The sequence below is a fragment of the Petaurus breviceps genome, unplaced genomic scaffold (genome assembly GCF_028583685.1).
Source record: "Petaurus breviceps papuanus isolate PSGF00001 unplaced genomic scaffold, PetGlider_PUasm1.0 180, whole genome shotgun sequence".
NCBI lineage: Eukaryota > Metazoa > Chordata > Mammalia > Diprotodontia > Petauridae > Petaurus > Petaurus breviceps.
The window spans coordinates 3,494,944-3,511,229 of record NW_027185782.1 but is presented as its reverse complement, the minus strand read 5'-3'; the positions used below and the strand labels follow the sequence as shown (position 1 = coordinate 3,511,229).

The window sequence follows — 16,286 nt, the reverse complement described above, 5'->3', positions numbered from 1 at the left end:
AATCTGAAAAAGCTTAGCTCAAATGAGGTCTGGGACGCTTAGACCTAAGATTATGGGCAATTTATTGTGGCGATGAAATTGATATTTTTAAAGTTCTTTCCAATTTTATCATCATTTTGCAAAGTGGGAATCAAGTTACTGGAGGTCGGAGAGGGACACCTTTCAAGCACTTGCACACACAGGCACATTTCATTCATCGTCCTTCTAAGGGGAAATATTTACCAAGAAAAGCAATTTTGGCAACTTCTGAGGCTTGAAAGTCCCAGATATTTCCGATGCCAGCCACCACTCAAGACAGGGCTTCACCTTCCTTGAATCTGATCAGCACAGGAACTCAGAAGATACCAGGCTTGCAGAGAAGTGAAGAAGACAAAAGTGACGTGTCTCAGTTCCTTAGAGGAGGTGCTTCCCCCTCTTTAGATCACCTGCTGTAGGCAAAGAGAGAGTCTTTCCTTCTTTCTTTCCTTGGTTAGTTTGTTTCTTCCTCTTTTCTTCCATCCACCCATATAAAATAGAAGGTAGGTGAGAAAGGGAGAGGTACACACACGAATTAATTTAATTCAGAGGATATGATTTACCAAGTCAACCAGATGCAAGTAAAATATAGCCAACCCCTAAACTCATTCCATGACCTGTAGCCTTTCTCACAAGGAGGGAGAGTGCCATTCAGATTGGTGAGTATTCATTTTTTATTTCCCTCTCCTAGATCCACCATTCCAATTTTTCACTAACTGCATGGCATACCTCACCAATGATATGCTCCCCCGTGGGTTTTAAAAAGTGGGTTCCCCCCCCCATTTATTTGCTTATTCATTTATCGTTTGAGCAGTACGCCATTTCAACTTCCAGAATCTATATTCCCAGTCAGCACCAATTTAACATTTGTTCCAACCTGATTCTACTGCCCCTGCATCCATTTTGTCCTATTTCAGGCTCTTTTTAATGTTTGCCTCATCCACCAAATTCCAGGTTGTCATCCTGACTTTTAGGTGCCCCAGAATTAAGGAAACATGTCTAAGGACTGTAATTCCTTGTTTTCTACAGTCTCTACTTACCTTCAACTAGCTCCAGCACCATATGTACTATAAAACACTTAGTATCTATAATTCCTCTCCTCTCCTCTCCTCTCCTCTCCTCTCCTCTCCTCTCTCTCTCTCTCTCTCTCTCTCTCTCTCTCTTATTCTTGGGTCCACCACATTGTAGAATGACAGACCTATAGGTAAAAAGGTCCTCAAACTTCATTTAGTATAGAATCATAGAATTTGATTGTTGGGAGACAACTTAGCAGTCCAACCTATGGACGAAAAGAACCACCCTCACATTCTTCTAAGAAAACAGATAAGTGATTCTCTGGTCTCTGCCTGAAGAAGGAGAAGGAACTCCAAGGAGAAGGAACTCCACTACTTATTGAGGCAACCCAGTCCATGTTTGAACAGCCCCAATTATTCAGGACAGCAAGTGTGAATGGACCTCTTTGAAATTCTCACTCATCTCTCTTAGTTTTGACTTCTAGGACTAGGCAGAACAAGTCTAATGTCTCCTTGACAGGACAGCTCTTCAGACCCTTGAAGAGAACTATCTTCCCCTCCTCTCTTCCGTCCCCTACAGCCACAGCCCCTCCTCCAGGCTTTTCTTTTCCAGTTCCTTCCGGTCCAGTTTCTTCAAGCTATCTTTGTCTGATATAGACTCAAGGCTCTTCATCTTCTTGGTAGCCTTCCTCTGGACACACTACAATTTATGAAGGTCCTTATTAAGACATGGTGTAGAGAAGTGAACACAGCCCTCCAGGCGACATCCGAGGAGAGTAAGAGTACCGTGGAACAATCATCCCTATTTCCGGAAACTATGCCAGGAACCCACTAGCTTTTATTTTTTGGAATTTTGTTTTATTTTCAGTTCCAAACCTTCTCCCTCCACCAACTCCCTCTCCTCCCCATCGAGGAGGCAAGAAATACAAAATCCTTTCCCCATATACAGTCATGCCAAGCAAATTTACACACTAACCATGTCCCCAAAATAAGTAAATAGATATGATATTAACTTTTTTTTTTTAGCGGCCATGAAACACCACTGTTTCTCATTTTTTTCTTCTCAGGTGTGACTAGCTTTATAGCTATTGAATTTCTTCTTATTAGACTCATTTTACTATTCCAGCCTGTCAAGTTCCTTCTGCAGCTTGACGCTGCAATCTGCTGTTAGCTATGATAGCTCTTAGCGAACTGTTTTTGCACATTTGATGAGAATTTCATCTATGTCCTTGAATTAACTAGCATTTATATAATACAGCGCCTTAAAGTTTGATAAAGGCTTTTCAACACCTTCTCATTTTATCTTCACTTTAACCCTGGGAATTAGGCTCTATTATATCTCCATTTTCCAGATGAGGAAACTGAGACACACAGAGATTGTGAATTGCCTGGGGTCTCAGAGTTCCTAAATGTCTAAGGTCAAATTTGAAATCAGGTCTTGCTAACTCTTAAGTCCAGCATTGTGCTCGCTACAGCACTTAATTGTTTCTTATTCTTGATTAAAAAAGTAAAACAGTAGGACACTAATGATCCATAAAAGTTAGAAATACCACTTAAAGTAAAGAAACAAGCCAAATGCCCTATTTCAACCTCCAGAAACATAGTTGGGTAGGATTCGAACCCCATTGGGAAACCCCAACGTCCGAGCATCGCCTTAATCACTCAACCACGATTACTAGAAACAATGTGTGTTTACCGCAACTTTTCAAAGCCTAGCGATTTTGTGTGGGCGGGTATTTTTCCACACAAGCAAATCGCAGCCCCCTATCACTTACCACCTGCTCTAATCCAGATTTGCTATGGTGAAAAATTTTCTTGAGCTAAATCACCTCCGTATCTTTCCGTAAAACAAAATACTCGAGTGACTGGCCTCGACAGCCAAGCCTTCCAGTTTCCCAAGAACTGACATGCCTTCCTCTCCATGGGTTTAGCTAGGAAAAAGTCCTCCATCTCCCACCCCTTCTTGCAATCCCTCTTCCCTTCATGCTACATCCAACTTTGGAATACCTTCTGACCGAATTCTCGGAAATTCCTTCATCCATTCGTTGAAATATTATTGAGGGGGAATCTAGGAAACGCAGAGGTCTGGGCTACGTGCTAAGAACAAACCAAAGATCAAGCAAGCGGTCTTGAGGCAGCTATTTTTTCTCTTGGGCCCTTCATGCGGTCATTCTGGTGGAGTGAATAGGAGCTTATAATTTCCAAGTCGAAGAAGAATGGAGGAGTCTGGGTCTAAAAAAGTTTCTATGAAGTTCTCTTGTAGAAAGATGCTGTTACTTTCTTTAAGGTGGTGAGACAATAGAAGCTTGGCAAGAGAAATTAAGTACGCGAACTCTCGAGGCTGAGGATGTAGGAAGTATTAAAAACCCAAACGCCAAGAAAAGCGAACACGACGAGGATGGGATTCGAACCCACGCGTGCAGAGCACAATGGATTAGCAGTCCATCGCCTTAACCACTCGGCCACCTCGTCGATTTGTGTAGTTGACTCTCTTTTTTGGAAAATTTGTTTTTTCCAAAAGGTTCTTTCTGTAGTTATTGTAAAGTCTTTGCAAAATTGGATTTTTTCGTTGGGGATGGAGGCCGGATGTGTCATCTAAAAACTCGCAGCCCTCCGAGGCACAAGAAATAAAGTGACTTTGGCTCTCTACCTGTTACACATTCGTTGCTTTCTCCCTACCTCTAAACTGTAAACAATTATTTTCCTTTTCCCCCAAGAATACTACACTTTCTAGGAGCTACTCTTCCGATTCACACACAGCGGGCCAACTACTACTCCAGGCAGTTCAGGGTATTCTGTCTATTCGAACTCATCAAGCTACATAGCTCAGGAACTCCTCTAGGGGAAGCTTCTATAACTAGCTCAAATCAAAGTCATTTACTAAGATGGCATAGTAGAACACGATACACAGTATACTTCCCCAACCCCATAACTGGTAACATTCTCTCCCACAAACACTCGGAGTCAGTGGGAAGAATGGGAGCAAACAGAATAATCTGGTAGCGAGACAGCCAAAGAGGGAATTCATATTCCTGAGAATTCAGTTCTCAATACTTCAGGACCGTATGTCCTTTTTCTTCTGAAGTCTTCACTTTCCTATCTCCCAACCACCCACTTCCTGCGAAGCACCTCTGCTAGGCAGACTTCAATCCTTGGTTCTTTTTTGCCTCCACCACTGTACTTTCAAGTGCTAGAGTTAATGCTCGCTTGAATCTATCTGTATCAAAATTCTATCTTGTTCTGGTTTCCCTGACTATTCCCTTCTCACAGTTAGTATAGTAAGTTTTAGCAGGAAATAAAATTGCAAAGAGTAATCTGGAAGTCACTTGCAAACCATCCCAAAGATCAAAGGACTATGTTTTACAAATTATACCATATATTAACTAACATTAACATCCTAGTAATATGTGCCGAATGAGGAGAAACTATGTAGACGTTTTTTGTCAGAGTTGGTCCTAAGATATGTAAATTCCAGACAAAATTCAGACCTGCTCAGCTCCAGACCAACAGAACCTCGACAAGGTGCTGATAACTTTGAGAGGACGACTTTGAAGTCTCACCTATAATTTTGAGATGATTTAGATATGCTAATGAACCATCCCCAAGGTGAAGGCACAGATAAAACAGTCTATTTTTTCCCTAAACTCTATAAAAATGAGACTTCAAACTCCTACCCTACAGTCCTCTTCCATCTCCATCGGGTCCACGCTGCTTAGTGCTCAGAACTCGAATCATGGTTAAGTGAGTGATATTCTCTGCCGTTCCCTTTCTCCCCCCCCCACTCAGCCTTCCTTTCTTCAACTTGCAATTTCCCATCCCCATGCCGAGGTCTGTATCTGTGCCGCTTCTTAAGGCTTGTCTCTGCCTTTTCGTGCTATCCTCTGTGTTTAATCAAAGTGACGCCCCGTGTCTCGATGCCACTAGTGGTCTTTCCTTGAGAGTACCCAAAGAACCCTGCATGCCTGCTCCATTTCATAATTTCGTAAATTATCAAGGCCCCCTCATAGACAGCTCTCTTCTCATCTGATGCAAATGAAGGTCATTAAAACTGTTTCCAGTTCAATTACTCTGTGTGCATTCGGGGAGGGGGAGGGGAGGGAGGCCGGAGGAGGGAGAATGGGGAGGGGTAAGTAGGGCGATTGATGTCTCTACTCCCTGCTGGATGGAGATTCTCCTGTTCTTGAGTAGCCTTGCTGTAGGATGCGAAGCGCAAATGCAGAAGAAAGAAGGAGCGAAGAGAAATTCCCTCACTCTGCAGTCCTTAGGCAAAGAACACATTCTACAAAGTTAATTCCTGCTTCAGCAATGCCTCGTCCCCTGCAGGGATTACAGTCTCAGTTTTGTGAAGATTATCAATGGCGTAGACAGATTTCCTTCTACCCTACGGTCCGCTGCCCTAATAAATGTTTCCAGCAAAGTTCTAGTTTTCTAACACATCAATACTTCCTCCCTCTTTTATAACTCGCCTTGTATGATTTCATCAGCTGTTGAAAGGTGGGATTAACAATGGATCAGGGACTCAGTTCTCTCCACCCCTTTTCAAGACAAGAATAAATCCAATTCGTCAGTCCAGTATTAGGAAGAGAAAGGAAATCTCAATACGTCTGGATTCAATAGTCTCTAAAATTAGAGGTTTCACCTACAGCGAAAATAACTACCTCACAACCTCAAGACATGTTGTTGGGACTGGGAGAGTGGAGCTGAGGTGGGGACCGAGAAAGGATTGCTAAACTGAGAGGGGGAATAGGGACTAGTAAAGGTCAGTGCTTTGTTTTAACTCCGAGTAACCCAGTCACTTAGGGCTGCTACTGCGGCTGCTGCCACACTGTATGACCTGCACAGCAAGAAACCCAGTGAAAACTTTCCGGGAGGGAGTGACCAAAGGTGCGGAACGGATTAGCAACCCAGCTGGACACACTCAGGTCCTTTAGTTTGAGGGACGATTGTATGCCAGCGCCCAGTTTCCAGGGAGTCTTATGGTTGGCTGACTCCGAGCTCTTCTGAGGGCTGCAGTGAAAAGGCCTGGGTCAACTGAAAGAGCAGAAGCAAGAGACAAATGATTAGGAGATTTTCGAGAACGACAGATAGAGACGATGGTGGCTCGAGCTCCAAAGGTCTGGAGCCACGACAGTGACAAGTAAACTCCTGCTTATGCAAACCCGAGTTTAGGCAGGTTGGTTAGGAGCAGGTGGCTGTGCACCCGGTGGCTGGTTACAAAGAGTTGAGCCAATGACTGAGAAAAAGAGTTAGAAGAGGAACCTGGGTCTCAGCGACCCAGGTGTAAAGGCTTCCCACTTCCCTATCCCTATTGTTTGTCGGCTAGACACAGTGATTTTGACCTGATGAGGAAAGGACTGATGGGGAAGTAGGTAGGATCCGGTGTGAAAGGTCCCCAGAACTCATGTAGGGACAAGAAAGTTAATGGGAAGAACTTGGGGGGAAAGCAATTTAACTTGACTTAGCTAAGTTTTTCTTTTTTTTTCTTTTTCCTTTTAAATAGTATTTCCCCCCAATACTTATAAAGGCAATTTTTAACATTCATTTTTAAATAAAATTTTGAGTTCCAAATATCCTCCCTTCCTCCTCCCTAAGACAGTAAACAATTTGATACTGGTTACATATGTTCAATCATGTAAAACATTTCCATGTTAGTCATGTTGTATAAAATCAAACGAACAAAAGGGAACTATGAAAAAAAGTAAAGTGAAAATACTATGCTTTGATCTGCATTCATATTCCATCAGTTCTTTCTCTCAATATGGATAATATTTTCCATAATGAGATCTTTTGAATTGTCTTGAAACATTGTATTCCTGGGAAGAGCTAAGTCAATTATAGTTGATCACAGCATCACAATATTGTTGTTACTATGTACAAAGTTCTCCTGGTTCTGCTCACTTCGATTTGCATCAGTTCACATAAGTCTTTCCAGGTTTTTCTGAAATCATTGTGCTCATAATTTCTTATAGCACAAAAATATTCCATCACAATCATTCATTATAGCTTGTTCAGCCATTCCCCAATTGATGGGCATCCCCTACAATGTCCAACTCTTAGCCACCACAAAAAGATCCATTACAAATAAATATACTTGCATTTATAAAGAAAGGTAATACTTGTTTGGGGTTCTTGGAGGAGCCTAGCTGACAGCATTTCTGCTCAGTCCTGATGTTTCCATTGCTTGGGATTGATGCTTGTAGAATGGAATGGATTTATGAAAGGAAATTGGTTCATTAGGAAATCTCTGAACCAATTCATTTGGGATTGTTGAAGGATGTCTTTCAAGCACTCCCACAAACCCCTACACATTGGCAGTTTCATCATCCTAGGAGGGGGAGAGATGGGCTGGGAAAGGTTATTATGGAAGCTCCTGAGACCTGAGAACCCCAGGTATTTCAAATGCTAGTCACCACTTGAGGCAGGGGTCCAGCATTTATGGATATTGCCAATGTGAAAATATGAGAGACTAGTTCAGAGCACAAAGGCCTAGGTAGAAGTGAAGATAAATTGTTAGCATTGATAAGTTTTGTTATGTATTCATTTGGTGCTCATAACAACCCTTTGAGGTAGGTGCTATTATTATTCCCTTTTTACAGGTAAGGAATGGGAGACAATGAGGTTAAGTGACTAACTCAGCACCACAGTACCAGTGTCTGAGGCAATATTATGTCTCATATATTCCTGATTTCCAAGTCCTATACCCTATCCATTGCACTACCTACCTGCCTACTGACATGTGACTAAGCTCAACATGTCATTTCACTTTAGTCTCATAGGATGGAACAAACATAAGCTATAGGACCAAGGGAAAGCTGGCCAAAGTCTATTCCTATGTACATGGATGTATGCATCTGTAATGGCAAGCAAAGTTGTACTTTGCTGTTTGTTTCAACTATTCAAGTGCATTTGAGTCTCGGTTTGATTGTATTTTAAAAGAATAGCAATTAGTACATAATATTAATATGTGCTATATGGTACATATATACTCTATGTACCATATAGTACACAATATATAATAAATTAGCAATATAAGAGATAATAAAAAAGATATAATAAAATGCAAAATAAGAAATTTGTAGTTTCATGTGCAATCTTTTTCATTTTGCTTTATTCTCCTCCAAATCAGACCAAACCCTAAGGGCCCAGTAGGTTTTCAACCTTTACTGTGATCCATTTTATTGGATTTATTAAAAAGAAAACACTTCTGTGATTAAAATAAAAATGTTACTATTTAATATTGTGTGGAAAAATATACTATAGTAACAACATAAGAGAGATAAAGGGAATTAGTACAATGGAAGAAGAAATGAAATTCATGATTTTTGTAGATATTTGGTAATTTATTTGGGAAACCCCAAAAGTCAACCAAAACATTAAATAAAGTTGAAGGTTATGACATAAATTCACACCAAGTGTCAGCATTTTTGTTTCTTATTAACAAAACTCAATGGGAAGAGTCAGAGAGAGAAATTCCTCCCAAAAGAATTATAGAAGCTATAAAATAATTCAGAATATATCTAGGAAGGTACATCCAGGAACTCTATGAATTCAAGTATAAAATGCTTTTCAAAATAAAGATAAAACTACATAATTGGGAAGGCAATTGTTTATGGGACAGTTGAAATAAAATAATAAAATTTGTAATATTATTTAAGCTGATTTCCTTATTCAGTGCTGTACCAATCAAACAACCAAGGGAACATTTTATAAGGTTAGTAAAAAATAATAATGAAATTCATATGGAGGAACAAAAATTCAAGAATCTAAAGGGTAATAATGAAAAATGTGAGAAGAAATGGAGTCTATCTGTACCACAGCTTGAATAAAACAACAATCCTAAAAATGATTCAGTACTGGTTTAGAAAAGAGGCCAATCAGTGGAACAGATTAGGTACAAAATTTACAGAAACAAATATCAGAGTAGTATAATGTTAGATAAAATCCCAGACATCTTTCCCTCTCCCCTCCGAACCCTCATTATTGGGAAAAGTACTTGTAAGTTGAGAAAAAAAAACTGCCAGGAAAACTGGGCTTTAGTCCAACAGAAAAAAAGGTTTATATCAGCAGTTCTTAAAATTTCTTTTTGGACTAAAGGAGCCCTTTATATTCTTAAAAATTGAAGACCTCAAAGAGCTTTTGTTTATGTGATTTGTGTTACCATGTTTCCCTGATAATAAGACACTGTCTTATTATTTTTTTGGAAAGAAAAATACCAGAGGGCTTATTTTCAGGGGAGGGCTTATGTTGTCCTGCCTCAGCTCTCCTCCGAGGCACTGCTCTCAATGGCGCCAGCAAGCAAATCACTGGGGAAGAACAGGATGAGGAGCTCACTGCTGCAACTCTGATTGGATGCAGCTCGGAGTGTGGCTAGCATTTGGGGGGGGGGGGGACGGTGCATACAGAGGGTACCGAAATGGAGCATGTAGCGCAGGGGATCACCTTCACTACAGTAGCAATCTCAATAGGGCTTATTTTCGGGGGAGGGCTTATTTTAGAGGAATCTTACACAGTAAGGGGAGGGCTTATTTTCGGGATAGGTCTTATTATCGGGGAAACACGGTAGCAACTGAAACGGATAAAAATTTTAATATATTTATTTAATCACTGAAAATAATCATTATAAATCCATAGTACATTAATATAAATAGCATATTTTATGAAATTAACTTTTTTCAAAATAATAGAACAGCCAGAAAAATCACATTGTTTTATTTACATTTTTGAAATGCAAATTGAGAATTGTTTTTGTGCCATGGATGCAAATGTTAGCACAGTGATTCCAGGATAAGTCATTAGATTCAGAAAAAATTATTAGACAATTTTAATATTTCAGCAAATTCAAATAAAAGAAAAAAAGAAGATTGACATGTATTACATTTATCCCTGATACTTTTTTTTAAAGCAAAACCAAAACCTATCAGAGACCGCTTTCCTGAAGACGCCAGAACCTTGTACAACCTCAATGTTGCTTAGTTTGCACACAAACATGCCATTAATGAACTCTAATTAAATCTTATAGTGTTGCCCCTGCAGAAATACATATGACAATAAGGAAGATGAATACAGTTAACACGGCTGCTAAATTTGGTGTAAAGTCAAACTAAAGTAACCTTTATATACGAGATTATAAATTCTTATCAGTCTTTTATAATCTGCACACAGCTGCTGCTGAACTATTGGAAAGAAAGAAATGCTGGCTCATGGAGATGTTGAGATGATGCCTAAGCTGAAAATGGTGCATGCTTCACTTTTCCCGAAGCAAAAAAAAAAAAAAAATCCTGATGAGTAGAAAAGACAGTGAAGATTTTGTGGTTTTAGGGTTGTTATTAACTTTGGACGGCATGAATGCCATGGGGAGTAAAGATGAAGAAAGAATAAAAAATGCTTTAAAAATGTTTTTGGCTTGTCAAATGGTTCCCCCCCGGACACTTTATCAAGTTTTAGAGTTACTTCTTTCGGTAGCGAAAGAGCTGATCAACTCTGCGGTAATCAGCTGGTAGACTGCTTTATGCACGGGAAAAGCCCTTAGGCCAATGACAGTAACTGTGGTCTTTCAACTCTCTGGTATCCTCTCTGCAGAATATAGAAAAACAGACACCCTCGCTGTAGAATACAATGGAAAGCGAATGGGTTTTCTGCCAGTTTGAAGGTTTTTAGCACTTGAAAAAGTGAGATCTGGGGAGAAAGTTCGCATTAAATAGTGTAAATTAAAAACCCTCTCAGATGCCCAGTAGTCACTTGTTAGATCGATTGCTTAGAAGTAATATAAACCATGCTCCTAAAATCCCAAATCTTGATTTGTTTAAAGCTGGAAATGTGGTTCTGCTCTAATAGGAAATCTCTTTCCTTCTCTATGTATATACTGAAATCACTTTTCTGAGCATAGTTGGTATTTTCTAAAGAATTCTCAATAGGTAGGAATTCGTAATTTTCTTGCACACACTTGAATTAGCTTACTTTTTCTCAGATGTAGGTAACCTACAGGATTAGGAACAACGTTTTTAAATATGAATCGTTTCAATTTATTCAAGGGCTTTGCTTGGGAAGCTGTTAGGCAGGGTGGGTTTCCGTAGTGTAGTGGTTATCACGTTCGCTTAACACGCGAAAGGTCCCCGGTTCGAAACCGGGCGGAAACATGTATCTCAATTTTATATGAGACCATTCACTTCAGAAAGACCCCTTTGCTTTCTATTCCCTAGGCACCAGTGTAATCAGCTAACTGAAGTTTGTGCCAAACCATCCTCTGCAAAGTCATACTGGAATACCTCTTTGTGGCAGTTCTGGAAAATAGCTACCTACATTTGGAAGCTTCTGGGAAGCTGGCTCTGAGTACAGTCAAGTCAGTGTAGGTGTGTGTGTGTGTGTGTGTGTGTGTGTGTGTGTGTGTGTGTGTGTTTTCCTGGTACAAATTCAGCTAATTCCTTGGTAGTTCATCACCAGTAGATTGGTCTCTTGGGGTTGGAGTCTTTTTACCATGGCCAATTTTGAAACAAAAATACAAAATAGACCTCCATTCTGTGTACTCTCTTCTGCTCTGCAGCAAGTGTCAGAGGAGGGGGGGGGCGGGGCAGAAGATATTAAAGTTGCCTCAGTTTTCTGGTAAAATGTACCTCATACTGGTGTGAGGATTAAGTGTGATAAAATTTGTAAAGTGCTTAGCCCTAAGTGCTCTAGCAATGCTTATTTCCTTATTTATTTTTTTGTTGTTGCAGAGGAGGTAGAGAAATTCTATGAATAATTTTGGTCTTTCAAAGTAGGTCAATGTATAATTTAATAGTGATGTCAATGCAAGGATGAACATAGGGGAGAATAATAAAAAGAATAGGTTGGCAAACATGGTTTAGGAATAAGAAAAAGTGGTACTGTGTGTATTTGTGAAATATTCTGCTCCAGGTTTCTTGGGGAATAGGTACTATCCTTATTATCCCATTTTAGTAAATGCTATTGCTTTGCTCTAATGGGGCCACATTCTACTAGAAACCTTTCCCAATGCTAGTGCCTTGCGTCTGTTGACTATCTCTAAATTATCCTGTACCTATCTTTTTTTTTTATACATAGTTATTTGTATGTTGTTTCCTTTTAGACTGTAAGCACCAGACATCCTGTCCTCTTACTCAAACCCAGCTGTCTTTCACTACACCAGATTCTCTTGCTGGCTCTACACTGCTTTCTGTTCTTATCCTCCTTTAGATCTCCTCACTTCCCTAACTGATAAAGGGTGAGCTGGACTGTTAGAGCCTGAGATGCCATCTTCGTGTGTATTGGAACCCAGGGGGAGCACACAGTTGTTTGTCCTTCAACGCAGCTGCTTCCGCTAAGAGCTAGTGGAAGGCGGCTGAAGTAGCCAGGACCCAGTCACCCCCTCCTCCAGCCGTTCCGAGCCAGTCCTTTGCGTTACTTTTAAGTTCTTTTCTTGTACTTGGAGTTACTTTTCACATGGACTTTAAATCAAAGGTTTCTTACTGGCAGGCGGTGGGATATAGTGGAAAGAGACTGTTGGAAGCCTACCTCTTAAATCCTACTTCTGACGTTTATTTCTGCCATTGTTACCACAAGCTTTCTTTCCCGAGCTTCAGTTTCCTCATCTGAAAAATAAGGGAGTCGAGCTAGGTGGCCTCACAGGTGCTTTCCAGGTGTTGGAAACTGATCCCCGTAAGTTCAGGGACGCTTTCCTTGAGGAAGCTGGGACCCGAATCCTTGAACTTCCTCACAGATAAACTTGCCATTGGTCACAAAACAGCAAAGAACAATCCATGAAAGAATATTTTTGGTTCTTCTCCCCTTCCTCGGCGGCTCAGAGGCTCCAGAATTGGAAGGTCGAAGGGAGACAACAGGAGAGAAGCTAAAAGGGAAGGGGCAACTGCGCGACGTCAGAGTTGAATTTCAGTGCAGGAGCCTAATGAAAATATGAATCCGGAGAAAGGCTGGAGTATGGGGCTTCTCTGTGGCTACCTGACCCGAGGTCCTCGGGCCTTGAGGAATCATTCCGATTCCACAAGTGACTAGACAGCTGACATATAGCCACAGGTCGGCTGCTTGGCTGTGTTCAAGGCAATCTAATGTTGGAATGGTTGACGGTGGGTCTGATAGTCATCAGGCTGGACTCGTCCCCAAGAAATAGTAAAAGAAACAGACTACCCGGCACATAGGGTCTTTAAGTCAGAAGATGAAGCAAGAATGATGCATGGCAGAGAGGAAGCGGTGGGATTTTGATCTGTATGAAGGTTTCTGTTGAGCAGATGGTTCTTGTGTTCTACTGTTAAAGGAAACTGAATCCTTGAAGCGTTACAGCTGAAGTACCTTGGCCTTCCCTCCTCCAAATAAAAAAAAAAAAGATAAAGCAGTTTAGGATTAGAAGTTCTCTTGGTTTTACAGTCTAGATTTTCGTACCTATGACCATTACTTTAGGGACTGCCTGGTGTTAGGTCAGCACAATTCTCTTCCCTTTGCACCTTGTCCTCTATCTCTTGGAGTTATCTCTAATGGTTTATTAAATGGACACGGTGAACATTTAGAAAATAAGAGAGGACAGGAAAGAACTAGCTAGGAGGTCTTCATCAAGACCGGGTGAGAACAGACTAAGTTCTTATATCGTTAGACTGGAAAACCTCTGGAATGTCTTCAATTTGTGGGAATTGAGAGATGTCTGTGTGGAGGTAGACATGCATTTTGGCCTCTCAGGTATGTGGGCTACTCAATGAGCCAGGTGTGGGATTCTCTGAACACATGCACACTTCACAGCTGTCTACTACTAGCTCATTGCACTGTCTGATTTTTTATTTTTAAATAAATTTATATAAATTATAAATGATGTAATATAGAAATTATATACATTATTTATATAAATAAATTTAGACTTATTTCTTGCTACATTTTAAATTCTGAACTGTCTCCTTCTCTCCCTCCCCACTCTGCACCATTTGATTCATATATCTATTACTATAAAGATATCTATGTAAAATCAAACTATACATACTTCTATTTATCAGTTCTTTCTCTGGAGGCGAATAACTGCTTTCTTCATAAGTCTTTTGTAGTTGATATTTGAATATATATAATACATAGGATAACTTAGCCATTCACAGTTATTCTTTGAACAATATTGCTGTTACTGTATACCACATTCTCTTGGTTCTGTACAGTTTACCCTTGATTACTTTATGCAAGTCTTTCCATGTTTTTCTACAATAATTCTGCTCATTACAGTACATCAAGCACAGTACATCACAATGATATACCACAATTTTTTGGTCATTCTCCAATTGATGGACATCCCTTCAATTTTCACTTTTTTCCCACCATAAAGACCACACACAGCATTCTTGGTTGTGCTTATTTCACTTTTATTTCGTGCAAGTCTTTCCATGTTTTTCTAAAATCAACTTGCTCATAATTTCTGCACAGTAGTATTCCATCACATTTATATACCTCAACTTATTCAGCAATTCCCCAATTGGTGGGTCTCCCTTCAATTTCCTGTTCTTCGTCATCACACAGAGAGCTGTTATAAACATTTTAGAACATATAAGTTCTTTTGCTTTTTCTGTAATCACCTTGGGAAACAGTCCTAAGAGTATAGGCAGCTTAATAATTCTTTGGGCATACTTGCAGATAACTCTCCAAAATGGTTGGATCACTTCACACTTCCACCAACAATTGCCAAATTATTTCAAGAAGACAGGGGGAATGATCTCAATGTTATTAATTAGCAGAAACTCTGGGATACAGTAGACCTTTTGCCCCCACCCAATCTGAACTGGGAAATCTCTAGTCACTCTTTATGTTTCTCTTACCCTCTTTCTGTTCCAAATCCCTTACTTATTGACAGGAACTGAAATCATAGTTGATTGCCACACTTTAAAAGCAATATAACCCATAGCATGAAGACAGAGACAATCACTAAGCAAAGCAGAGCAACCTGGGCTGGGGAGGGTAGGTGGACAGATTTTAAAGGGACTGTCTACTGGACTCCAGCCTGGTTCCTTACTGACTCTGCTCTTGTTCGTTGCTTATCTTTTCTTCAGAGTTTATCAGCTACCTGTAGAAAACAAGGAACAAGAAAAGGGAAAGGGTGAAGGAGAGGCATTTTGGATTGAGGACTGTCATTTGGATTTGAACAAAGATTGTGGGGGAAGGGAGGAGAGAAGTGGCCAAGACTGGCGCTCAACACTTGGTTAAGAGTTTGGGAATTTGCTTTGGGGTGTTACTTACTGGAACTTCATTGGCTTAGCTCCAAACTTCTCTAGTGTAATTCATTAATCCATTAAAACAGCAGGTATTTATGAAGATGTATAAGTCATTGCAAAGCACTGTTATTAAGTGCTGGAAGAGACACAAATGACCAACAGGCAGTCTATTTACTAAGAGCTTAAAATAAACACTTAGGGACATAAGATGTGTACTGACACCTAAAGGTTATTGTGAGGTATCATCTCCCAATTTATCCTGCATTGTGACATTGTGTAACAGACAGTGGATTGGGGGTTGGGATTGTTGTTCATACTTTGTTCTTGGAGAGGATCGTGGCTTCAGGAAGCTGATGTCATGACTTGCATCTTGAATTGAATTTAAGTGAGGAAGGGCTTTGCAAAGTCACCAGCCTCATTCTCTCCTCTGGAGCTATCTGGGTTTAGTGGCAAGATATGGGGGGGGGGGGCGGGGAGATAGAAATGGAGGGAAAGAGAGGAAAAAAGGAAGAAAGGAAAGGAAAAAGAAAGAAAAGACTCTCTTGCCTCTGAGTCATACAATTTTGGATTCAGTGAGAGGGAAGTATGAACTCTGTTGAATTGGGTTCCCTTCACTTCCTGCATCACTTTCTAGGCACTAGTCACACTAGACACTCAGGTGTCCCTGAATTGGTCCCATCCAAGGATGTTGGACTCCTATCTTGAATAGTGGCTGGTATTATAAACATTTGGAGCTCTCAGGCCTCAGATGTTGGTATATTGCTCTTTTATGTCACATCTTGACTTCCTAGGATGATAAAGCTGATGTGGAAATACTTGAAGGGCATCCCCCTGCACCCTACCCTCCACATGTCTCAGCTCAGAGATTGCCCAAGGAACCTATCTTCCTCCAATAAACCCCACCTGTGGAAACAGCTGGGCTAAGCAGCTAAGGAGAGGTCACTTAGCCTCCTGGGATACAAATCATTAGTACTTTTATAAATGTACTTTTAATGTCAAAAAGTTCATTTCTTTTTTTGCGTGTGTTTTTCAAAATAAATTTTGTTGTAATGATTTGTTTCTCTCCATCACC

General features: G+C 40.3%; 2 non-coding genes across 2 annotated transcripts; one reads left to right on the top strand and one right to left on the bottom strand.

The window, feature by feature from the left end:
- Positions 1-3,418: 3,418 nt before the first annotated feature.
- Positions 3,419-3,500, bottom strand: TRNAS-GCU (transfer RNA serine (anticodon GCU)). The gene has a single exon. It is a non-coding gene; the product is annotated as a tRNA-Ser (tRNA).
- A 7,591-nt stretch (positions 3,501-11,091) lies between these two features.
- TRNAV-AAC (transfer RNA valine (anticodon AAC)) lies at positions 11,092-11,164 on the top strand. Its single transcript has one exon. It is a non-coding gene; the product is annotated as a tRNA-Val (tRNA).
- Positions 11,165-16,286: the final 5,122 nt, after the last annotated feature.